Source organism: Pezoporus flaviventris, unplaced genomic scaffold (genome assembly GCF_033815535.1).
Source record: "Pezoporus flaviventris isolate CSIRO_AGI_PZ_B2104156 unplaced genomic scaffold, CSIRO_AGI_Pfla_v1 ptg000003l, whole genome shotgun sequence".
Classification (NCBI taxonomy): domain Eukaryota; kingdom Metazoa; phylum Chordata; class Aves; order Psittaciformes; family Psittacidae; genus Pezoporus; species Pezoporus flaviventris.
The window spans coordinates 9984388-10009965 of NW_026892551.1; the positions used below are offsets into that span (position 1 = coordinate 9984388).

A 25578-nucleotide genomic window follows, 5' to 3' on the forward strand; every position below is an offset into this window, starting at 1 on the left:
TAGCGAGACATAGGACTGTCTTGACAGACTGGACTGGAGTGTTGACTGAACCTAATATATGTATGTGGCACTGTTGCAAAAGCTAGTAAAATTGGACCAATGTGAGGATGTTTGTACAGTCTCTTTTGGTTTATATATCTATAAAAAGGAACAACAAAATCCAGGTCTGTGCTAGTGGTACTGCATTTGCATTTGGAAGCTCTCTTCCACACTTAGACCTGGTGCCCTAAAATCTGTGAACTTTCTCATACTTCTCAAAGTTTGGTGTGACTGGTAGGTTTGACGTTTATTCTGAGTCTGGGTTCTTGTGTTTGCTCCCAGGCAATAACTATAACACAAAAGTGATAGAGTATTCTTTAGTCAGCTTTATTTACCTTTTGGTGGCAGAGAATTCTTAATACTGGGAGACAGAAGAAAAAAAAAGAATATGGCTCTGCCAAGAAGTCAGTATTCCTACACTGTATGTAACCCTGAGCTTGTGTGCACTTTCCTGAGTTCAGTGTAAAATCTCATGGTCTTTATCAGAAAGCATGAGCTAGACCTTGGTGTAAGCCAAAATTAAATTACAAGTATTTTTTGCATTTGTGTCTGCTGCAGAATGATGTGTTTTGATTTGGAGAAGACAACTTTAAATTATGGTGTGCCTTGGATCTTGTAACTATTTCGGTCATTTCCTGCATTTTTGGGAAGGGATGGTGGCATGAGCCATCCCTGTGTTTCTCAACTGAAATATATGGTAGGACTTGGTAATATGTGAAGTCATGTGAAATATATTCAGGGACTGTATGCTTTATACTGAATGAGTTTCTTCATGCATTTCACATCTGTGAACATCAGCTCCTGTGTCATAGGAGCCCCTTCTGCTGCAGGGACAAGGGTAGGACTTGTCTAGGTATCGGCTTGCTAATTATTCCTTTTTAAATTTAAAGTTCAGTAAAATCACAGGAATGCAAAAGCTAAGGTGTATCAGAACTGAAACTGTGTGTGCTGGTGTCACCGGAGAGCCTATGATCAAAGATTATTAAAAGTCTACACTCAGTAATACTGAATAAAGTTTGCCAAGACCATTTCATGCTGGCATTTCCTGCCCTCTGAATGCCGTCCTAGTAATGCCTATATTCTTTTTCAATCTGATGGTTTGTTTATTTGTTCATAGGTTTTGTTTTTGGGTTTGTTTTTTTTTTTTTTTTTCCTTGAAATAAATGCTTTCATGTGCAATAGTGTTTATCCATTTGTGGGTTGCTGGTGGTGCTGGTGTTGACAGGTTGCTGCTCAGACCAGCACCACTTGAGTTAAGGAATGTCTGGTTAGCAGTAGCAAGCTTTTGTCCTCTCTGTGAACCAGCCTCTAGGACTGGAATGAAGAATGAAGCACAGCTCTTTGCTAATGGCTGGCACAGTGTTTGCTACATAGCAGGGTAATGATGGGACTCAGGAATCTTTGAGCTTTGTTTCTGGCAGTGGGGCGAGTGTGTTCTTGTTGTTTAAACATGGAACAATCAAATGCATGACCTTGGACATCAGCGCCACAAAGGGGATAATTAATCAGATGGTGTATCCTGTTGGGAGACCTGGATTCTGGTGCTGGTTTTGTCAGATGTCACCTAGGACAACCACTTTGTTACCCTCTCTGTAAGGTGGTAAGCAATGACCCCAGTTCCTAATTAGTGTGGGGCATTGTGCTGTGGTCAGAGCTGCAAAGAGCACAAGGTTATGCATGCTAACTCTGATCCTCCTGCTGACTGCCTAAATAGTTTTTTTTCCTTTGCTTAGGCCAAGGAGGGCTTTGCTGCTGGTGGTGTTCCATTTCTTTCCTGGAGCATTATAGGTGCTGGACAGCAACGCGGGATGCACGGTTATGCTGGCTGGCTGGCTGGGTGCAGGTGATGTGCAGAGAGCTCAGGTCAGCTGGAAATAAGTTTGGGTCCGTGAGCAGAGCTGGAGCAAGCTCTGGAAGCCTTCCTGAGCATGGGTGAACTGCAGTTCTCAGATACTTTTAAGTGTTGGCAGACTGGGATTGACATGGGTAAAGGCGGCTATCTAACTTCAGCACTTTCTGTCTTTTTCTGTGGGATCCATAAGGGAGAATCTTTCCAAACAAAATGTTATCAATGATTTTTTTAGCTGCTTTTCTCCATTACCAAAATCATCAGAAGTGACTGGTGTGTTCTCAGAAACTTTCCAAACTTTGCAGAAGCAGTCACTGAGAATTTCAGCTGAAATGATTCAAGTTTGTTAAGTGCAATATTAGAAATTTGTAACATGAATTTCAAAGAACAACTGTGACTGTTGTAATTTACCATGGATGTTACTCCTTTTCTTTTTTTTCCATGGGACCAGCGTTTTCAGATGGTCTGCTAAAATTTGAGGACACTTTCTATAGCAAATGTGATGACACATTGTCATATGAGATACCATTAATCCTAAATGCCTCAGTGGCTATCAGCTGCCAGTTCTTCCTAGGGAAAAAAGAAAGTGGCTGTATTACGTGGTAATGTCTAACATGAATCTGTTCAGGACTTGACTTAAAATCAGGATAATGTAGAAATATTTTTTTTTTTTCTTTTGCATCTTTGAGTGTGCAATGCTGGCATAAACCAGGTTTGAGTTAGTCTTCAAGTATGGATTGGCAGTGCACTAGGAAAGCACGTAAAGAGCTGTGATTCATGACACTTTGAAATCATTTAAAGTTTGGACAGTAGTTGGAGCTCTTCCAGTTCCTTTTTCAGAGCATCAGTTGCAAGAAAATTTGGGTTAAGTAGGAAAAGATTTTCCGTAAAAGGTGGGGGCAAACCCCATTCATTTGCAGTTTCTATAAATCAGTAACAGTTACAAGGGAACTTAATTTTTTCCTGGTTCCATTCTAAGCAAGGAAATCTTTTGCATAGACAGTGCCCTACAGAATTTTGAATGGAAAAAATGAGTTAAATGGGTTGTTTTTTCCCCTTTTGACAGGGAGAGCATGCAAACTCAGTCTAGTTAGCAGGCAGATTTGGAGGCTGCTATTTCGGAAAGCATTGCCATTTTCACTTTTGCTTTCCAGATCTATATTCAGCTAAATCAACATTTTGCTAAAATGTCATTGACATTTATCTTAAGAAAATATATCAAAAATTTTGGACTTCCTGATTTGAGAACGTGTCAGATTTGTAATTTTTGGTTGTGGCGCTATTGGGGTAAAGTTTACAGTAGTCACATGGAACAATTAAATATAAACGTAGTGTGAACTGAAAAATATCATGAGACTTAGTTCTTTTTTGCATCCTAGCCAGTATTCAAGATGGATTTATTTTATGCTTGCTGGAGACGTGCTCTCCTTCAGCTTTTACGTATTGCTGGATTTAGGAAGACATTATTTCTTTTTCATTGCAATGCTAAAGAAGCATGTGGGCTAGGCAGGGATGGGAGGCTTGAGTCTGCATAGCAATCACAGACACTTGCCTAAGTCAGTTCTGGCAGATAGCTTGAATAAAATGCATTCCTTCCCCCCAGAAGGAGTCTAGCTCATCCTTGCCTCAGAGGTGTGTATTAAAATCATGACACCAGAGTCATTCCCATGGTCAAAAGACCATTGGAAAACCTCTCTGTTGGCTGGCAGTAGAGGAAGTCTCAGATGTTTAGCTTGCACATGGATGCATACACTGTACTTGTTTAAAGATAGGTGAGAGGAGACCTTCTTTGAGGAAATCCTGGGAGAAGCATTTCCTGGCCCTGCAGGATTTGGTGGTGGTGAAGAAGGAGCAGCAGCTTCTGTGGGTTCTTCTCGTGGCTTTCGTTATTTGGTGTTTGACTTAGCCCATGTGTTGTGAGAGTGAGCACCCCTTGCCAGGCTGTAGTTTCTTACATTAGGGAGAGCACCAGGACCTTGGTGGTTTGGAATGAAAGTCCTCTGTGGGCACAGCCTGAAGTACATCAGCAGAAATGAAAAGTACTTGTACTTTCAGATCCCTCCTAAATATTAATGAAGTTCTATGTGTGTGTCTTTTGTTGACATGTCTTTTTCCTTGCCTTTAAAAAACCATGGGTGCTGGAGTGACTTGCACCAGACCCAGAGCTAGCTAGGGTTGATCCACATCCAGGGTGACTCCTTGGATGTTAACTGTGATAACATATATAGAAACATGAGGGTAGCATGAAAAGTTTTCTTTTTGTATCAGTTAAATACTTGAAATATAAAAACAGTCAATGGAAATGTTCTCATTGTGTTGTACAATGTTAAAATTAATTCAGCAAACCTGAAAATTTTCATCTGTACCAAAGAAGCTGTAAAAGTAATTTTTGTAGGGGGAGCAGAAGTGAGACACATGCTGTGGCAATCATTTGATATGCTCTATAAACCAGTAATTCCAGTTGGAGTTCATCAGACATTATAGCATTTTTGGTTTAAAAGTTGAGCAACTAGACCACAGCTTTTATGAAGCTTGAAGATTAGCAACTGTGTCAAGTACAGGAACCGTGTCCTAAAAGCATCTTGACATTGCTGCAGGTGCTGTAGAAGCAGCAGTAGAGAAGCCATGAAGCCACATTTAACCAACAGAAGTTGCAAAGACTTTGCAGGATTTCTGCCTGGATCTACAAGTTTTAATTTAGACACAGAAGCTGAATTCAGTTCGTTCACCCAGTTTGTAATATGAGCCCTGTTTTTGGAGACCTGTCTAGTGCTGTATGTCGAATAGGAGGCTTTCAGCTTGAAACTGAGCTCTTAGCTCCTAGCCTACTCCTAAACCACAGAACTGTTATGCTTTAAAACTGTCATCCTTGCTCTTGGTGCCTGATGCAGGCTTTCCTAGCTGTTTGTACAGCAGTCTTCCGCCTAAACGTGAAGCCCCGTGATGACTGAGGGATTTAATTATTTCTATCATAGACTAAAAAACATTGGGTACCTCTGTAGAGTAGCATGTAAAATACAGTTTAAGTCTGCAATGACTTAGTGAGAAGGCTTCGAAAAGTGCGTGTTTGAAACCTTCAGTGAAGAGGAAGGCTACATTTTCAGTTCAGTGCCATCCCAAAGGATGGTTTCGGATGGTGGCTGGTTCTGTTCAAAGTCTTAGGTTGTTGGTGGATATGTTGGCATTTCAGCAGGTAGCGGAAGGAGTGTACTGCAAACTGAAGTGCAGGCAGGACTTGGTCACGTACGGAGAAATAAGAGATCTCACTATGGGATCAAAATGTAGATTCATTGATTTGAAGATCAGAAGAGTGCACTATGATCATCTAATAATTTTAAATAATGGCATCAGTAGAATATCACCTTGGTCTGCATGAAGCAAGCATGGTTTCTTAGAGCTGGAACATTTTGTGAATACACGGTTGTAAGATAAAAAATTTTATGTGGTGGGACATCAGCTATCATCCTTGGTAAGCTGTTAGGTGGTCGTAATTACTTTAATATCTATGCATTATTTGTACCCTGAATTTATCCATACATTTGTCTTCCAGCCACTTAACCTTGTTGTACCTCTGTCTCTTAAGTGAGCGGTCAACTAGTCTCCTGTCAATTCCTTCTCTCTTCCTTCTCAGAGTTTGCATAATTGAACAGTGTTTTAATTTGCGGCTGTTGGAGAGGGTGAATTCATTTAAATCATTTTGACTTTAAAGTAGCAGGCAGGAAAACTTGATTTAAACAATCAGTTTAAATTTTGGGTGGTTTCTGCAGTTTTTACAGATTTTACTTTTCCTGGTGATGTCAGTTGGGTAAGTGACGTGTAGCGTGCCGATGTGCAGCAGCCAAAATAGTCTTTATGCAGAGAATACTCAAGTTTTTAGCCAAGGGAATGCATTGTGTGCATACTACAAAGTTTACGGAGTTCTGCTCATTTACTGAGTTTTAATTTTTTGCACACTTAATATTACAATATGGCTGATAATATTTCTTATTTAGTAGATGATTTAATTTTACTCTTGACTGCCAGCTACACTTAGAAATTGAAACTCATAAACTGTAGAGAACATAATTGAAGCAGTTTTTATCAATACACTTATTTTTAATATGCCAGGTTACTTTAAAAATCTTACTAAAATGTATTTGTGTTTCAAACTAACTTTTAATAAAGGAAAAGTAATACTTGGTTATTAAGAGAAACTCACAGTTTCTGTTTCAAAATATCCTTGAGAGTTTTAGAACTAGTAGGTATTACCCTTCAGCATATAATTAGATTAAAAAAATAGAAGAGGAAAACACATCTATCTAACTTCTTTTGCTCCCAGTAGATTTTTCAGTTTCTGAGTGAGCTAATTGTCTGTGGTGATTGAGTAAGCTGTGAGAAAGGTGATATTCCGTTATTCACCTGCTTATTGATTAGTTTATTACATTTTAGTTTTGTTTAATCCATGATTTTTATCAGGTTAGTAGTTTCTTTGAAAGTTCAGCATCAAATTTGTACTGCTCGAGCATTGATGAAAAAGGGAATGTAAATGGGTTTCTTAATTTCAAATTAATTTTTTAGAACAATTTATAGAAGAGTCTTTTTTTTTTTTTTTTTTTTTTGTTAGAACTTACAATTACATTGCAGAAAAGGGCCATTTTTTTACCAGACAGGTTTTAGAGCACTGTTGGTTACCCTGCTTCTTCTGGAAGTATTAAACATTGTTAGAAGGTAGGAATAGCCATCTGTTTTCATTTTGTGAAGCTGCCTATATAAATAACTTTTTCAAACATTTCACTTATTCTTAACTGATGACACTGACACCCCATTTCTCAGGTGCCTTTTTGGACATATCTATTCAGTGTATTATATCTAAAGTATGAAGTAGGATGCTCATTGGCTAAAGGTACCAGCTGAGCAGAATCACCCAAGCTCAGTGTTTGGTGTGCTTATCTTGTGCTGCACTTCTCAGATCTTTCTGTCTCTTGTTCACTGTTTTTTCTTCCTATGTTTTTGCAGGATTATTTCAAATTTAATAATGCTATTTTTGGGATACTTCATTCCCTCTATCTCCACTCCCCCAAATGTTCATTAATCATACCAGTTTTAAAAGAGTGAGTAGGGATTTCGGGTGATCTTGCTGATTGCTGCTCAACTCGGAGAAGTCATGCTCTTTTGCAGTGATCTTGTCATTGACGTCCTACTGGTACTTGAAAAACGGGAGCTCTTCCCTGTAATTATTTAATCCTTTTTGGAGACTTTCTTCCATGCTTACATATATACTGCTCTATTTCCTCAGCCTTCTGGAGGAGGTACAATTATGTAAATAAAGTTTAATTTCTACATATTCTGACCTTAAAACTGTGATCATAGACAACCTAATTTTTTAAGGAAACCAAACTAAAGATGAGCCTTTCTCCGTACTTTCTCTGTCTTCTCCCTAACATCTTGAAAAAGCTACTAAATGCCAAAGCAAGATTATTTTGTTGGTTTTGGGTGGGGTGGGGCAGCTTTTTCATTGTATAGTTTTGTTCAGTGTGATAACTGCATTTCAACTTGTGTACCTCAGGGAGCCAGGCAAAACGATGTAGATGCAGAGTTATTGAAAACTGGTACCCCTGGAAACATGATTCCGTTCCTCCCTCTCAGAGGGAAGAGGAAGTTCATTGGCTGTGTCACTTTCTTTTTCAATTTGACGTAACTAGTGCAGATCCTGTGAGAAGGATCAGGGCTGGGAACAAGGACCATTGTGTGGTGTAGCCCCATGCTGCAAGCTGGAAAACTGGAAAGTGGTGTTCAGACGGAAGGGTTATTAATGCTAAAAGCTGCCCCAGAGGAAAGGGAACCAGGTAAAAGCACTAGAAATACGTCCAGGCATGAGGGAAACTTTCTGCCAAAAGAGCATCTCCTTATGCTCTTGGTAAGTCCAAATGAGTGTTTACTTATGTGGGTTTTAAAAAACCAAAGTGAAATACATTATAAAGCTGATCTTAAACACAACACATACACCACTACTGCAAAACTAATTGGTCTGTGGGGAAATACCACCTGTCTGAAATCCCATTGACCTCTGGTCACTTGATATAGTCCCAGTGTTTGCTCCAGTTCCTCTTCCTGACAAACTCTTCTCCCGTGCGCACTCTGGTGACTTGGCTTAAGCTTCCAGTGGGGTGCTTGAAGTAGGCTTATGTATCCCTCCATTGGGCTTGCTGCTGTTTGTGATTTTTATGTTCTTTATGAACCAGCAGTTTATAATGAAATAGCCCCTTACAGTCCAGCAGTGGTGTGTGAGGCTCATGAACAGCTCTCCACGGAGCTTTTCAACTTTGTCTTGTGAGTGCAGTTCTTCACATGGCAAAGAAGAAATGCAAGCCTTAAAGCTTTTGCAGTCATTCGCTTAAAATCCTTTCTCTGAAAAGGCTAATGATGATTTCACTTTTTACTGAAGTGGAGTTTTTAGATGTTTGCTGCTCTTTACCAGTAATGTTGCTCTTGCTTCTCCATGCAATATCTATTAGCCTTTTTATTTTATTTTTTACTTTCAAATTGCCCTTTTTAAATGCAGAATTACTTTCTTTGCATGCAATTCTAAATGTAAAAACCAGCCATCCCTTGATTTGTATTTTCATGTTATAGATGATGTAGCATGTTACAGGTCCCTGGAGCCCTGAGTTTCTGCTGAAGATTTACTGCAGCGGTTCCTGCAAACACTGCGGTGAAGCAGTAACCCCTTGGTTTCTGGGTCGGTGCCATAGACAGCTGGAGCTGCATGTGATGTCTTGATGTTGGTCTCTTTCATTACCTTTGGGAAAACATGTGGTACCTCACAAGTTGCCATGTAGAAAGTGACTCCGTTTCTTCTGCTTAGGTCAGGCCGTCAGGTGCCTTTTGTGTCCTTATTTTCTGTACCTAGCACATCTGAGGTTTGAGGTGACCATGACTACACTTGCAGTCTAGCAGGGGGGTCCCTTGGGCCTTTCCTCTCCTTGCACTCTAGGTGAGGGCTATCTTGGTATGTTTCTGTGTGTTTGTTCTGGCTCCAGGATCTTGGGAGAGGGTTTCTACTCTTTCTCATCTGTTTCCCAGTTGTATTGTTTGACTCTGTGTGAGTTGCCCTTCTCTTGCGTGAAGGCAGGTTTCAGGGGTGTGAAATCACTAAATGAAGGGGCAGGGAGAGGACACAAGTGTTGCAGGAAAAATAAATGTGTGGGTCTGTGTTTCATTAGGAAGTGATGGCAAAAAGAAAGCCTGCTTTTACTCAGTAACTTAAGAACTTTGAAAACTACTGGCTACTGAATCTGCTTTCCATGCAGCATGGAGTTCTCTTATTGCAGCGCTAGTTATTACCCAGTGAAGATCTTGTCCATTACTATTATCTTCGTCATCAGCTCTGGAATGACATTTCTAATACCGCAGACAACTTTGAGATGTTTTGTAAGGCAGAAACTGGTTTTAACTGCTTGCCACAGGATTAATGTAGCTAATATGATGCCTGGAATGTTGTAAAAAGTGTTTCTGTTGTAATGGTTTTTGTTGTATGAACAGTCCTCTCTTGCAATGTCAAAAGAGTCTCCTGGCTACTCCTAGGTTTGTCGAGGAGCTGTGAGTTTGTTTCGTGTGTTGTTTTTGAATGTGGATCTTTGCAGGTTGCAGATTAGAGCTGGGTGCAGTACATTTTGTTAGAAAGTCCAGCACTTTGTCTTGATGCCAGTTGCATCAGGAGGAGATTGAGATGCTTCCTTAAAGGGCTGATGTTACTGTTTTTACCCCACCAAAGAGCATCTGTGTGTTGCCCAGCGTGCAGTTTCTATAAGCAAACAGAATGCACCATCCTGAGGAACTTTGGATATGTTTTTTCTGTATTAACAGTTGTTGAGAGCATCTTGTAGGTAGATGTGAGAGCGCAACGTGCGTTTTTCTAGTCTGGATTCTCCTAGTGAAACTTCAGAGCCTTTGGTTTTCAGCTAGGGTGTTTGGACACATAATGTTCTTTATATACTTTAAAAGCACATTACCCAGCTTTTTGGAAACAGAAGTCTGTCAGAACTCTGGCAGATAGGAAGATGGCTTATTTTTGTTGCTTTGATCTGCCTTCACTGTGCAAGAGCACAAAAATACTGTTACAGGCATTTTGTTTCAAAGTTTTATGTCTTCACATTAATCAAAGTGGAGTTTATAGATTTGATATTTTTACTGTCACGCTCTACTTTTTTCTCCTCTGTTCTTCAGATAGAGATATTATGTCATTGCTGCTTTGCTGATAATCTTGCTTTTTCCAAAGATCCCATCAAGAAAATTGCTTTGAGTATATTCTGTTCTCACCATTATTTTGTCGGCAGGATGCAGTAAGTTAGTCATGCCTTAAATTGATTTAAACAACTGTCAAGTGAGACAAATAATAGAAAAAAAATAATGGAAGCAGCATTCTATTGCAACATGCTACTTTATCCCTAGGTTTGGTCTTTATCTTCATTAGCATTTGAGCTTTACCTAAGATGCATAATACATTTTTGGAGGGTGGTAGGATGTGTTCAGACCTCCACAGGTGACGTACTGGCTGGTAATTTGGAAGTCATTTAAGAAGCACCTCATTTTGCATGAGCAAAATGAATGTAATGCTGTTTACCCTGGGCACTTTGGGACCTGCCATTTGGAAAAATATGTAGAAAAGCTGAATAATACATGTTATTATAAGACATACTTCAAAAGTTGCAGTCCACAAGGGTGTCTGTAGGTGCTTGCTACGTACGTTGCTTCAGGTGCTTCTGCAGGCTGGTGGATTTTTTCCTAAGATGTAAGAAAAAGCAAAACTTCTTTCTTTTGTCAGACTGCAAATAACTTCTGTGAGCCCTGTAGCTGTGAAAAGTATATTGAAGGAGGCTGTTGCAAGAAGTATTACCCACTTGGTTTCCTTGGAAACATGAAACATGATTTACAAATATTGACTGGAGAAAGCTGCAGCTTAGAGGAAATCCTGAACTGTTGGTTCAGGCTTTTAAATTAATATAGCTAAAGAGTTTAGGCTGTATTGAAAGTCACTGCATGTCTGTGAAGCAAAATCTGTAGTCATTCTGGCTTGCTGTGTTTCTTGGTGTAATAGCCAGTTCTGGATGCTGGAGAACTGGAGAGAATCTGTGACAGTTATACTGGGTAAGGAGTGTTGAACTGTGGTATCCTTGCCTATGCTTTCAGCTGTGTTGAAAAGCCCAGCTCTCATTGGAGTTAACAAATTAATGCTCCTAAAAGTCTAGTTGTTAGTGCCTGACTTGCAACTGATGGACTGCAATCTGGAATGTTTTCTTCTTGGTGGAGTGTAAAATCATCATTCGTGTCTTGTGTATGTTTCTAAACACTGGAGGGTGTTTTGAATGTTCTTTGTTACGCTTATGCAAGAGATTGTGTGATAAGATTAAGTAAATTACAGTTACTGGATAACTTTTATCGTGTAGGAATTTTCATATGGACGTATTTTTAAAGACTGCTGATCATAATTTGGTCTTCCTGGGCTTGTTAAGGTTTTCAAAACATAAACTACTTTATCCCTGGAGCATGGTGTCAGATTATCCTGAAGTTGGTGTTAGATTCATGCTGGGGGGTGGGGTGGGTGGGTAGTGGTGAAAGGGGGCATCCGTATGGGATAAAAAGCATACAATGGAGAGTTGCGTACATGTTATGAGTGCCGAGTTGTATACAGAGTGGATAAAGATGGCTTCAGTACTCTCATGAGTGAGGAACAGGTCTTGCTTCAATTATCTAACCGAGATGCTGCCAGCTATGGTTTTATTTGTTCTTTTCTTGGTGTCAGTACTGGCTTATGTGGTCCATATTGCCACCCATCTCCTGTGGTGCCTGTCCCTGTGTCACTCATATTGCTTCCACTGTCAGTGGATCGAATTGGATCAAGAAGCTGCCCTAACTTTTGGGGTTTTACTGATTTATTCTTAATTTGGGTTAGTTTCCCAGTTCATTTCCCAAAATAGCTGTGGCTGTTCAGGAATAGGCCAAATGGTTGGAGGCCACCAGTGCTGCTGGAGGAAAGCACCTTCTGCTGTTCCCAGAATTGGAAATGTGGCAGCCTTGATGTCCCCAGTGCTTTTAATCCACAGGAAGACCTCTAGAGCAGAGATGAGATCTTGGATTTCCCTTGGCAAAAGCCTGTCCATGTGTGTTTGTCTGCTGGCTGTAGTGCTGGTTGTTTCACAGCCATGAGAAGATGGCAAGGCACAGTTTTTAAGGAGGAGTGATGTCTTATGATGAACAAATGATGTATTTAGAAAGAACATGAGCATGAAATCCTGTGCTTCTGTTTTAGACCAGATAAGACTGTGTGTCAAACCATTGAACTTTTTCCCCCAAAATGTATTACATGCTTTATGCAAAATGTTATTACTTTTTGCAAACTGTGCCTTGCTCGGTGATTGTAAAGGTGTTTATTGTGAGTGGTTTAAGGCAGCCTTATGTGGCTACTTTAATTAGGGCAGGATGAATCTAGGTCTGCTTACATGTGGGGCTGCAGAAGGATTTTACACTGAAGGAAGAGGTAGGATGCAGGCAGGCTTGTAGGGATCAGGTCCTAAATGTCCAGAGGCAGTGGGAGCATAGGCAAGCAAGGACCATTGAAACCTGTTGGTTGGTGTGTCACAGGTAAGACAGCTACATCTTTGTCTTGTGGAACTTAAATGTTAAGAGCAAATAGGAGACCACAAAAGCCCTCCATGCATGGGCCAGGTGGTGCTTCATTTTTCATCAAGTCAGTTTAACTGAGGAGAAAGACTTTGTTTAATGCTTCTGTGAATGATGGTAACATCCTGAAGGTTACAAGGATGTTCGTCTCTGATGTGGGCTCTAAGGAAGGATTCAGCTGTGTTGTTTTTCAGTGGCTGGTTCAAGCAGATGAAGGCAGCTTGCTCTTGACTTGCAACCTGCAGTGGCTATGGATCACAGGCTGTGAGATGGCAGAAAGAGTGATGAGTGGGAGAGGGTAATCGGAGACCTATGGAAAGAGGGAAAGTGCATGTGTAGAAAAGACATGCGGAAAATGTCAGTGATGCAGAATTCTGTGAAGACTCCTGCTGTTGGCAACTCGTACAGAGGTGTTAAGCTGAAGGGGAGGTCAGTAAATGCCTCCAAAAAAGTGAGTGTGGTGGTTTAGGATGCCAAATGTGGATACTAACAGAAAAGCAGATAATTACTTCAAATGAACTCTGGTTCTTCATGTAACCAAACAAACTACATGGATTACTGCAAAATTGGTCAAGATGGCAACAAGGACTGGCAGCATCAGAGTTCTGCTAAAGTTGTGATTGTTTTTATGTGAAGCCATTGTGCCAGTACAAACTGAATTTCACACTGCAGGATTGATCATAAGATAAATGCCTCCAGATTAAATGTGGAGAGAAGTTCCTGCTTTTTACTTAAACTTGGAATAACTGCAGTGACGGTATACAGAGAATTCTCGGAATGCGAGAATGAAAGGTGGAAATATATAAGATGGCAGTGTGATGTTACTTTTATTTGAAGAGACAGGATTATTCTGGGTATTTCCATTTCATAATATGAGTGTCTTCTGAATATCACTCAGTTTAAGTCATCAGAATAGTGGCCATATAAGTAAAGTATGCAGTCTCTAAGGCTGCAGTTGGGAAAAAATACCCCTTTGAACCTATTGCCCTTTTCCAATTTTTTTTTCTGATTTTCTAGGGTGTGAACAGTAAATCGGTAGTTAAAACCCCTCAGTCCCATAGGAACATCAGGGAAACTTCCAAGTGTTTTTCTGGCAAAATATTGATACCCCTTTCCACTTTAAACTCTTGTTGTTTTAGCAAGTATAGGTAGATTTTGGAAATAGTTATATGATATTTATTCAGCTGTTGCTTGTGTAATACAGAAGGCTCAAAGTATCTCTCAGCTTTGTGGTGGCTCCAAAGCAGCTTCAGCACAGCAACAGTGTCAATTCTCAGATATCTTGGCTCTTACCTTAGGTTGTACTGACTCCTGGGAGTAAGGTGATGAAAGAAGTGAGTGATTACATTAGTCACAAATAGAGGAATATCAATTCAAGTAGAAAGTGTGAGAATTTCTGGCTATCAGCTGGTTCTCTGACTGGGCATGAGAGCTGCAAGGTGTCAAAGTTTTCTGAACAGAGCTCTTGAATTCTCTGTAGGCTGATGTGATGAAAGAAAGAACGAGCTATTTCTGTTAGAGGAAAGATGGAGATTTCTGTCCTCATCTCTGTGACAAGCCGTTCTTCATGTTGATTCTGAAAGCAGCATTAGAAGTGTTCAGGGCCATGTTTGATGGGGCTTTGAGCAACCTGATCTGGTGGAAGATGCCCCTCCTTGGCAGGTACTAAGTGATCTTCAAAGGTTCCCTCTGATCCAAACTATTCTGTGATTCTAAATGAGAGAAGTGGGTATATCCTCCTTACCTCCATGCTATATTCTTTGAATCAGAATGTCTCTTTCATGTTTTTCAGTGGGTGTTTGTCACTAAGGTGTCATTGCTGCAGGCTGTCGAAGGGGGGTTAGAGCCAGTGGACAAATGGCTTCCTCTAAGAAGAGGAAGGGGTAAGAAAGAGATTTTGTGGTGGAATTGGCAAGGCCCATGGAGTCTTCCTCGCTGACTGGAAGGAACTAAGTATTCTGGACTTGTGTGTCAGATTTACTTGATCTGCATTCAAATCTGCACCCAGTAAATCACTGAAGAGCAGTAAAATAGACTGGGCATATGTAAATGGTGAAGTTACTGTGAGAATAGGAAATACTGGGTTTAAGAGAGAAAGATTCATGTGGAAAAAGCCTGATTTAATGTACTATAAAAAATGTAAAGAACTGAGATACTGGCAGGCATCATTTCCAGGTAGCAAACTGTAGAAGCATGTCTGTGCAAAATGAGAAACGTGTTTGCTTGGCCAGCTTTTCTGAACTGAAACATGAAAGGTGTTGTGAAATGCTGTAGAATGTACAAATGAGCATGTTGTCAAGAAAATCACTTTGTAACAGGTGAAGGTTACACATAGAATGCAGCTGGGGTAGCCATATAAAAATGAGGGTGAAGCTGGTTGAGAACGGTTGTCCCTGTTTCCGAGAAAGATGACTTTCCTATATACATAAGAACTTAACATTATTCTCTGTGCTTGCTAGAAGCAATTTATACGCTGTGGTGCACCTCGCTGCTTCATAGTGACTGTCCTAAACTTACGAATGTTGAGACTTAGGAATCTGGTCTTAGTTGCATTGTTATAAGTATTTCTCTGTGTGGTGGGATGAGATGGAGGTGGGAATGGAGAGGAGGGAGGAGAAGCATCTGCTTCTCACTGAGCTAAAATTGTGGGTTTTTTTTCTGGACTTAATCAGTCATAGAAATAAAGTGGGGGGATGAGTTAGGGAAAGAGCAAGTCCCTGGAAAGAGCTGGGCAAGCAAGAAAGGAGAGCTGCAAGAACCAGTGGAGGACCAAAGGAGCAGTTCTTGGTGTGGGGGTAATGGGAAGTAAAGTGGGCCATGGCATCTGGAGGCTTCCAAATGAATAGGAGAACTGTTTGGGTTTCTGCTTGCCAACAGGCTATTCAGGAGACTAGCAAATAGTAACAGAGAAGACGCAAGGACTGCAAGACCCAGGTGTGCTTGCAATAAGCAATACCCTGCAGTGCCAGGGTATTGCTTAACTTCTGTGTATGAGGAGTACTGAGAATACACATTGGTGGGTTTTGTAATTCACAGCTGAAGAGCCAGTGCCTCTGCAGGGGCACACCTATATCGTTTGGGTGTAAGAACAGCTCTTTGCCGAGAGCTGTGCACCCGTGTAGTATGTGTTCGTTTTCTCCTGGCTGTCTTCCTGCTCAGGAGCAGAAGTAGCTCCATCCTTGCTGAGGTCTAGAAAGCATGGCTTTCTGAACCCAGAGGTTCTTGGATGCTGGAGTGGAGGTCCTGTACAAATAGGCAGAAAATTGTGGCATGGGAAAAAAAAGTAAGTGCGTTAATCTTGGGTTTACTGGAAGCTTAAATAGCAGAGCTCTTAACTGTTTACACAGTAGTATCTATTAAAGGAAATCACTGCGTGTCAAAATCTAAAACAGCCATGGAGGGATTTTTTTTGAAACGACTGTGCTTTAAAGTCAGGTCCTATAATCTGCAAGCAGCAGGGACATTGCATACTGGAGTTTTACTCATGATACAAGTGGGTGTCCACTTCTGTCACTAGCACCTTTTTGTGTGAGGAGTGTTATTTCAGACAGTTTGCCTTGAATGTCACTGTAGCTAAACTAGTTGTTCTTTCACAGTTTCATCATATTGTCTGGATATATAGTAGTGAAAAAATGTGTGGATTCTAGACCCTCTGAGGGCTTCCTTTGCTGACTTTTCTTAGATACTTAAAGCTAAATTTTCTTCAGGGTTTTAAAGACTTGGTGCTTAGCGAAGTGTAGTATAGATGGCTGTGCACATACAAATTGCTGATTTTCATGGTTTATCATTGTGTCTGGGCTTCAGGTTAAAAAGGTTGATTTACTTTGTTTTCATTTTACATACTTTGAGCTGAGATCGCTTCCTCATCAGTAAAAGTGAGGCAGGTAAACAGAGGCCTACACATTCCCGTGTGTAACTGTGTTGTCTTAAAAAATGTAGGCAATACAAAAGGAATGAAATACAGACTCTGGTGTGTTGTCAACTTTCATTTCATTGTGTAAGAGCATAGGTAACTTCAATGTGAAGAAAGGAAATCCTGCAAAACAGGGAAAATACAGGAATTCAGGATTGTTCATCTTGCCTGAGTATTATATGTAGAAGAAATGGTTGATTCAAGCTTACACTTGCATCCTTATAACAGATGTTCCTTCTGTCTTTTTCCAGCTCATCTCTTTTAATTTGTCTGTGTAATTTTTTTCTCCTTTTTTGGTGCCCTTTCTTGTTTAGGATTTGAAATCTAACCAGGTAATTGGGCAGCAGCCTTCTCCAAATTCGCTTAATGGTGACTGACTACTTCTCTAGCCCTTCCTTCCCATTCTGGTATAAATTGATGCAAAAGCATGCAGAGGAAGATAAAGACTGGGGAACAGAAGGAGTGTAGAGGCTTTCCCTTTCCATCCCTGGTATGGGTTGCCTGGGAGATGGTTTCAGCATTTAATTTTTATTTGATTATTGATGATAATACTTGAGGGAGAAGAGTATTTTTATAAAGGTGTTGAAACTGGAGGTTATATTGGATTGGCTTGAGAGACAGTCTGATCGCAGTGTAGGGATGCAGAGTTGTTTCAGCTCATTTACTGAAATAGTAAAGTTAGCTCAAAAAATTTACCCACAGGGTATCTGAAGTTGGGTACCCAAAATGTGTGTCTGCTTTTGAGCTGTTCAGCTACTGGTATTAGTTTTCCTATTGAGACATTGAAATGCTATGTGCAAATGTTTGTTTACAAACATAAGATAGTTGTGAGAAACATTCTTTGTAGATGGGTATCTTTAAAAATTCTTGCATGAGTAACTGGAGACAATTATTACCCTTCCATATCTGGGAGTAAACTGAGAGGCAACCAGGGAAACTAGTAGCATTGCATCCTTTGCCATTTTGCTCACAGGCATAAATAAAGCTTGGTTTAGTGTCAATGCCAAGGACATAGTAGTTACCCTTTTTCAGAAAGTGCTCCCTTCATTATCATCTGTACAACTTGTAAGTGGTATGAGATGTATCTTACATCGTATCGCTTTAAGGAATTATGAATTTTACCTGGATAATGGTTTCAAACAGATGAAAATGTGATTCAGGTTTTAACTCTTACAAATTGTAGCATAGCCATGACAGGAAGCTGAAATCTCTGAGAGGCTGACTTTAGGGAGTATGTGATTTCTGTTAGTGATTCTACTAGAATGAAGTGAGAAAGAACAATTTTGATCTTTATCTCCAGATAGCAGCTATATGAACACTTACCGTATGTGTGTTCAGTGCGTCTGTACCCTGTTAAACTGAAATTAGAAAAGTGAAGTTGTAAAACTTTTTTTTTCCTGTCTTGATACTGAATTATATCAGTGTAAAGTACATCCAAATAGCTTATTGCTGTTCAGTAAATCTGTCAGCAAGTGTATCAATACTATGATGAACTTACTGAGACATTTCTTACAGATTTGTTATAATTAAATCAGTACCCAAAGCACACTTCAATTTTGCTAACAGAAGTGCCTGATCAGAAGGCCATGGAGAATAACACAGAGTGCATGGGTGGTCCCTTGGAAGGCAAGCCGATCTTCTCATTTGGGTCTATCCAAAGACTCGGTGACTGTAAATTGTTTAATCTGCTTGGAGAGCACAAAAGCTATTCAATTATGTTAATCAGCCGTTCTGCAGCATCACAGAGTTGAGCTGTACTTTTCTTATTCTGTTGGAGAATATTGTCCATAAATGCATCATAAATGTTTCATTTTCAAACTATTTATACAAGCCCTGGTCATAGGTCAGGATCCGCTTATGATAGGTGGTCCACAAACAAACTCCTCGAAGTCTTAAAATAAAAGTGAGACAGCTGGACACAAGGAAACGCATGAGAAAGCAATGAAGGGGATACTTAATCACAAAGAAAACAATCATAAAATGAACAAAAAAACGCCCACAGGAGTCAGAACAAGTGGAAAAACAACCCAGGTCTTGGCACATCAGCATTGTGGAAAAGAAAGTTTGAAGGTGGACAGATCCCTTTTTTAAGTGAATAGAAAATGCACTATATCATGTGTGTATATATATATAAAAATATTCTGTAGATACTGTATTATGTAAATACAGTGTTTTCTGTGTCTTCCACCCATCCTTCATTTGACTGTCACTGTGTTGTACAAGAACTGCCTTGCTCTTTTCTGTGTATTTGTCATTTCAGTACAACTGGCGCTTGCACAGCAAGCAAGCCCGTAGCAGTGATGGTTCACTGCTGTCACTGACCCTTTGCTCTTCTTGATCTACTCTTGTTTCTCCGTTGTACTTGGAAAGCAGCTCCTTGCATCGAATCTACCTGAGATGCATCAAGATAAAGGGTTTTAAAATGTGAAGAAAAAAGTTGTGTGTTTGTGTGACCTGTTGTGTGATGGTGAGGGGTTGTGTGATGGTGAGGGTTTTCTTTGTTGTTGTTTTGGGTTTTTTTGGTGGTTGGTTTGTTTTGGGATTTTTTGGTTTTTGTTTGTTTTTTTTCCTAATTAATGGTTGGGGTTTGGTGGCGTTTTCCCCTCTCACATCCCTGTTCATTGTGGCCATGCATTTTCCTTCTGTTTCACCTTACTGGTTGGTATCCAGCCTGAAGGATACATGCATACAAATCTGTCTCAAATCTTTGCTCAAACTTTTTGTTTTTCAAGGAGACAACTTTTTCTCTTACTGTGTGCTGAGTATCTTCTCGTCTCTGTGTCTTTCTGCTGTGCCTGTCTTTGTAGACTTTGAGTCCTCCCGGGTAAGGACTTTATCTGGAGTTAGGCTTAATGACGGGTTCTCAAAAAAAAAAACAGCAACTCAGCAACATGCTAATCAGTCCCTCAGTAAAAGCTGAAACAGATTTAAGATGGCCTGGGGCTGTGTGAGGAGGGGAAGAGGATGAGGGCAGACAGCAAGCGCTTGAGGTGAGGACTTTGCTCCTTAGATCCACTGAAAGAGGGAGAGAACTTCCCCCATGGCAGCCACTGTGCTTTTGGCATGCTTTTCATGCTGGTGTTGTACCCTGCTCTATAGGTGTGAGGGATGTTTGAAGACAGGATTGTTCCTACTGGGTTTGCAGCCCTGTGATCAGGAGGGGAGGTTTTTGGGTGGTTGTGTCACAGGGCAGCACTACAGTGCAGCAGCAGTGAGAGCTGGAAAGGTGAAACGGGATGCTGTCTGCTTAGCAGCTGAGATTGAAGAAAAAGAAAAGAAAAAAAGACAGTGTTAACAGTTTAATGGCAGCCAAGAGGTTTTTGCAAAAGTCTGGTAAGTTTATGACATTGTTGATAATAGCATGCAAATCCTCATGCTTAACAAAGCTTTAGTAGACTATCAAGTGACATTAGCTACTGACACGGTGCTTAACTCTTATGCCATAACACATATAGCTGAACAAGAAATGTAAAAGTAGGCTTCTTCAAGTCACATTTTTGGCTGAAAATGCCATCAAAGAGGTTAAATGCTTGCTCTTTTTTGGAGTTTACCTTACTGCATGTGTAAGGATACCTTCAGGTGAGAGTGACGTGCCCAGGACTGGTTCCACAGCCAAGGTGTTCTCTGTGATGTGCTGTGACGGCTTGGTCCCTGTGGTTCTATGGTGCCAATGCTTTGTGTGCTGGAGCTCCTGGCATCCTGTGAAGCAGCCTCTGCATGGCCACGCTTCAAAGCTTCCTTCTTCCCATCTGATTCACACAGCAGCTGGGGCACTGAAATTGAATCCTGCTATGATGGAAGTAAGATAGAAAGCTGGTTGTGGACTGTTTTTATAGAAAACATTACGCACAAAGAATTTTCTGAGGAGCCCTGAGCAGGATTTAGTACTTCCGTCCATCTTTGGGGAAGGGAGCAGGTGGGAGAAGGGAGGCCGCATTGGATGTTCAGGTGCCAGCATGTATTTCAGTGATCACTGGTATTTTCAGTAGCAGTAACTGATGGCTTTGTTTTTCGGATGCATGATTTGAAAATGGGGCAAGCAAATTCCTAAAATTGCTCACATAGTTTCAGAAGTAAAACTTCTTCTGGGGTAGGTGGCAGCTTTGCTGCATCTCTGATTTTCACTTCCTATTTTTCTGTGGTGTTCTTAAGCATGTCTGTAACTTCAGTGGGAATTAAAAAGTTGGAAAAGTTTGAAGTCAGAACTTTTCCAGAACATGACCTCTACTGTCTCGGGCATGAGCAGGCTCTGGCAGATAGATATCTTACTTGGCAATTACTTGTGCTCAGCAATAACAAATGTAGCACGGTACTAAAGAGCTTTTAATGCTCGCTTTGAACAAGCTGATAAAATGTGATGGAAAGGAGCCAGAGGAGATGAATCGAGCCCAGTTTATTAAATGTACTGCAGCAAATCACAGTAGTTTGAGTGTTGCTTCTTACCTCTTCTACTCACAAGTACCCTTGCCATGCTGCAGAGAACTGGAAATACTTTGTGAGGCCAATGGCACATATTTCTCCTTTACTGTCCTCTCTGTGCAGTCACCATTAGTCTTCATCCTCTTACACTGAGTTTTTGGCAGCGTTCTTGAAAGGTTTCATGTTGTCAGTGGGGATCAGCCAGAGCCAAGTCCTGCGGTCTCTCCTGTGCAGGCTGCAGGAAGGTGTGCTGGTGATGGCAGATGTCTCTCACCGTGCTCCGTGCTTGTACACATCAGAAAAGATGTTAAGTGCCAAGCATGCTTCACCACGAAACTATACAACCTCTATGGGTTTTACTTAATTTTGACTTGAAGAACAGGCCTTAGATGTAAACATTAAAGATGCATCCACTAGTAGTCCTTGACCTGTGTCTGCATCCCTCTTTTTGTCCCCTGAGGAATTTAAGTCCTAAGTATTTTGTGCAACTGATGTTTTGTCTAGGTTGTTCTCTTTCTAGTGCTAGCTAGTTCTGTTACCTTGCAGGCTGCAAAGGTGAAAGTTGTTGCCGCACTTTCAGTCACTGTAGCTAAGTATCAGGTCTAACCTAGTAGCCTAGATGTCCTCCATCAGCAGTGACAGTCAGAGATATCTGTAGATATCAGAAATGGATCTTGAAAAAGGATAAATTGTGGTCTGAAGTGGTTGTCTTTTTTCCTTGACTACAGAGGGAGCTTTGGACGTTAGCTTAAGTGTTTAGGTAGCTAACATTAGGTGAGCTGAAATCCAGCCTTAGTTTGTAGCACAAGTTGAGTAGTTGAGGTAGCCTTTTTTCTGCATTATCCTCCTGTTGGTTTAGGAGGATAATGCAGAAAATGTTGAATAAAGACAACCCCAAGGGAGTGCTATATATGTGGTCCTTGATGTATCCCCACAACAAGGCCTGAGTAAAGGATAAAGGTTTCTTGAAAACTCAATTTGCATAATATGCAAGAGATGGTTGTCGAATCAGTCAAATACTAAGGTAGTATGTTCACATGCATGTGTAAATCTTCTCTTTACTCGCCCTTTTTTTCCTTTAGCTCTAAATTACTGTCTTTCTCTTCCATGATTTAGTGGGGTTATTCAACAAAATGCTGACTTTTCTCTAAGTTTCTTTACTCCTTCTAGTCCATCTCTTGCTAAATCAGGTTTATTCCCTCACATTTTCCCTTCACCCGTCTGTAAGTGTATTCAGTCTTGGGTGAAGGGGCATGAAACGGTTGTCTTCCTCTCCTCCCTCTGAAAAGTTTGTCTGGCAAGTTCATGAATTTCCCTTATTCCCAAGAGCAGTTCATAAAGGATATATTTCTTCTTCCTTGCGCTGTGAATGGGAGGTGATTGCCAGAGCATTGTTCTTCTAGGAAGCTTATTTTTCCCTGTGGTTGGACCCTTCCCCCTCAACTATTTTTAGAGCACTGATTAAGCAGTAATTTAAGTTCATGTTCAGGTTTCCCTGGTAAGGTAATCCAGTACCAGTTGGTGGGTTTGGTATTCTGGGCAGAGCACCAGCAGACTGGTGCACTGATGAGAAGTGTAACCAAACTTTTCCTGGAGACTGCAGGGAAACCATAGCCCATACCTTCCTCCATGCAGTATCTCCAGTTGTCAGCTGGGCTGTTTCAGGTGGCAAAGAGAAAACAGATCACTGAGTGACTGGATCAGCATAAATGGCTCATGCGCACCTTCAGTGAGGCAACCGCATCATCGCGTGTCCGGGAGCAGGGCTGTGCTGCCACATGGGTTTTGGGCAATCTGAGTGCACAGCTGTAGGAGCAGGCAAGCCGACAGGTTCTGCTGAGGCTGACATTGCTGCGCTCCCTCACACAGAGCGCTGTGTGCTCTGGAGATCCAGTGTCATCTCCCCCCTGGCTCCTCCAAGCACGAGGTACGTGTTTTGTGCTTCCCGAAGCATGTAGAGATGTGGGCTTGGCAAGGTTGGCCAGCCTGACTTGCTGCCTCCTCGAGGAGCTCCATTCCCTCTCCTGAGTGCTCTCACTCATCGCAGCTGTCTTGGCCCAGTTGGAATGTCAGACTGGGATTCTCTCTCTTGCATAATTTCAGGCCACTGAGCCATTTCAGTGTGCTATGGGTGTGACTGGTGTGAAATGACTCCTTAGCGGGGAACTTGCAGCACCTTTGTAGTTTTTAATTGCTGCTATCCCCATGTGTGCATTCCTTCGGTAACAGTGGTGTGCAATGCTTCCTTCACCTTGGTGTTGCAGTCATCCCATGCTGGTCTGATAGCCCATGTGGCTGGAGTTGTGTTGCATTCTGGGCTGTGTTTGTCCTGACTCTGGGTAGCACTCATCTGCAAATAACCTACTAAATGAATTGCTCCTGAAATCTCCACCTGTGCTGTTGTGCTGTCAGTTTGGGATTGGTTTCTTGCGAAGCACAGAGCACTCAGAAGCGTGCACAGAAAAGGTGCAACCTGTGAAAGTGTTCACATAAGTCAGCAGCTATGCCGAAGACTGCTCTCAGGGGGTACCCCTGAAGCATTAGGGTAAGTAATGCTTGTTTTGTTAAAGGTAGAAATACCTCCTTTAGGAAAACCCCTTCTTGTGATGGTTTGCCTGTAAGCACAAGTTGAGGTAGTTGCTCTACTCAGTTGGATTTGTCTCTTTACTGTGTGCAGGCCAGACAGCAAAGCTAAAAGTAATTTAGCTTAAAAAAACTAAAGAAGGATTTCTTCCCACAAATTCTTCCAGGTGTGTTGCGGTAGTGCTGAGTGTAAGGGCTCCATCTGCTTTTCATTCTTTGCATTGGGCTACCTCTAATTTGCAGTTCTGTACTTCAGGATCTTCCCATTGCTTTTCTGGTGGTCTGTCTACTGTGTTTTACTTGCCGTTTGGCAACATATCTGCTTTATTTGGTTTATTTTTGTCAGAGGTCTGCAAATGGCTCATCTGAGGTAGAAAAGACCCCTTTTTTGTGGTCCTCACCAGTCAACAGCAACAGGCCCAAAAGATGATCCCTGATGGGGCCAGCTTCCATGTATATGTCACCCCACTAGTCCTCTGCAGACAGATGGCTTCCACCACAGTTTCAGCTTGGTGCAGGTAGCCACAGACTGTTGTCCAAGTCTTAAAAATGATCACTAGCTCTGACATGATTGCATGTCAGTTCTTCAGTGTGAGACAGGATGTTGGGAACAATTTTTGCTGGTGTGGAGACTGGGACCTCTGAGCTGCTTATGGTAAAGTTGTTACTGGATCGATAGGCCTAGTCTGTATAGCAAACCAAAAGCAATAGTGCCATCCGCAGTTATCTTAGTCCTGTTTGCTTTCTAAGATGAGAACAGTTTAAGGGTCCTTTTGAGATAGGACAGAGTATGAAGGCCTACGGCTACAAAACCTAGCAGCTTTAGCAACGGCTCTGAAACATGTGGAATGGGAGAGATGATTTGGAGAGTGACCTTTGTGGTACTGAGATGTTTAATTTAGGCTTCTGCATAAATTCAGTTCAAACCTCTTTGCCTTATGAAACCTCCTCTTGTACTGGCATTGATGAGTGACCACTGCATGAGCAGTGATGTTTTTTGTGTGCAGGGTGACCACATCTTTGCTCTGGTTAAAATCTTACACAGGTGATTCATGTCCTTGGTAATGTGATCATGTTAAGGTGTGGAGAGGTCATAGGCCACAGAAGTGTGTTGACTGTGCCACCTGATCTGTAAACACTATTCCAGGTTGCTCCTCTCTGGCTTGGTGTGCGCGAGTGAGGTGCTGCAGTCCCTCGAATTGCATCTCTGCAAACTTGGGCTGTTGGGGTGGGGATGCAGCCGTGGCAGTGTTGCTCTTTGGCCTTTGTCCAGAGGCAGGGCTGTGAAGTTGTGATGCATCACAGATGCTTGCGCTCTGCGGTGATTTGTGTGTTGAGATGCAAAGCATTGATCCTCAATTATCCCCTAGTGATTGATGGTCTTACTGGAGCAAAGCTACAGACACAGATGTTCTTCTTGTTAGTATGCACTTAAGTTTATTTAAGAAAGCTTATTTAAGTTGTTGGTTTGAGTATTTTGTATTCTTTAGTAGGCTAAATCTCCCTCCATCTCCTCCAACTCCTGGGTGCATCCACTCTTGCACTGAGGTGTGTTGGGTGCTTCCACTCTTGCAGGTTTTTCTTAACTGTCCTGTGGGATTTTGGTGTGCCCCATGGCTCTTTACATCTCTTGCTAGTCTGCCTCTCCAGAGTCTCTCTGCACTGTGGCAAAATAGCAGCAGTGTAAAATTTAGGTATGCTTGTCAGTTTCGGGGTTGTCCCAGGTTTTACGAACAGGAACACTTTCGCTCTGAAAGCAGTGTAGCAAGGTACAACAGCAGCACTGGGAGCATTTCTGTAGCTCATTGCCTCACTACATGCTTGCTTGAAGGTTATCTCTGCAGTCTTTTTTTTTTTCTCATAGGGAAGATCAGGTTCTGCAGAACCAGATGACACCCATGAAGGTTTCTTACTTGCCAGGAGTGGGAAGATGTGTGGATTTTTCTTTTTTTTTTTTTTTTTTCTCTAAAGCAATTTTTTCAGTCAAAATGAAAGCAAACATTCAGACTTGGGGTGGGGGGGGGGGGGGAGGGAAAAAATAATAAACGCGCCCTTTTCTGCTTCTGCCAACTGTCCCTTTTGAGGGAGCCAGCAAAGTTGTCAAGCCCTTCTATTT

General features: G+C 41.4%; 1 protein-coding gene across 5 annotated transcripts in view; it reads left to right on the forward strand.

The window, feature by feature from the left end:
- Positions 1-25578, forward strand: part of KLF12 (KLF transcription factor 12) — a 263859-nt gene that overhangs the window by 4509 nt on the left and 233772 nt on the right. Inside the window, exon 1 of one of the 5 annotated variants that reach the window (XM_061445272.1) lies at positions 23375-23424. The exons of the other annotated variants lie outside the window; for them this stretch is intronic. The gene's annotated coding sequence lies outside the window, so the exon portion shown is untranslated. Of the gene's footprint in view, positions 1-23374; positions 23425-25578 lie in introns of those variants that run through there. 5 annotated transcript variants of the gene reach the window in all.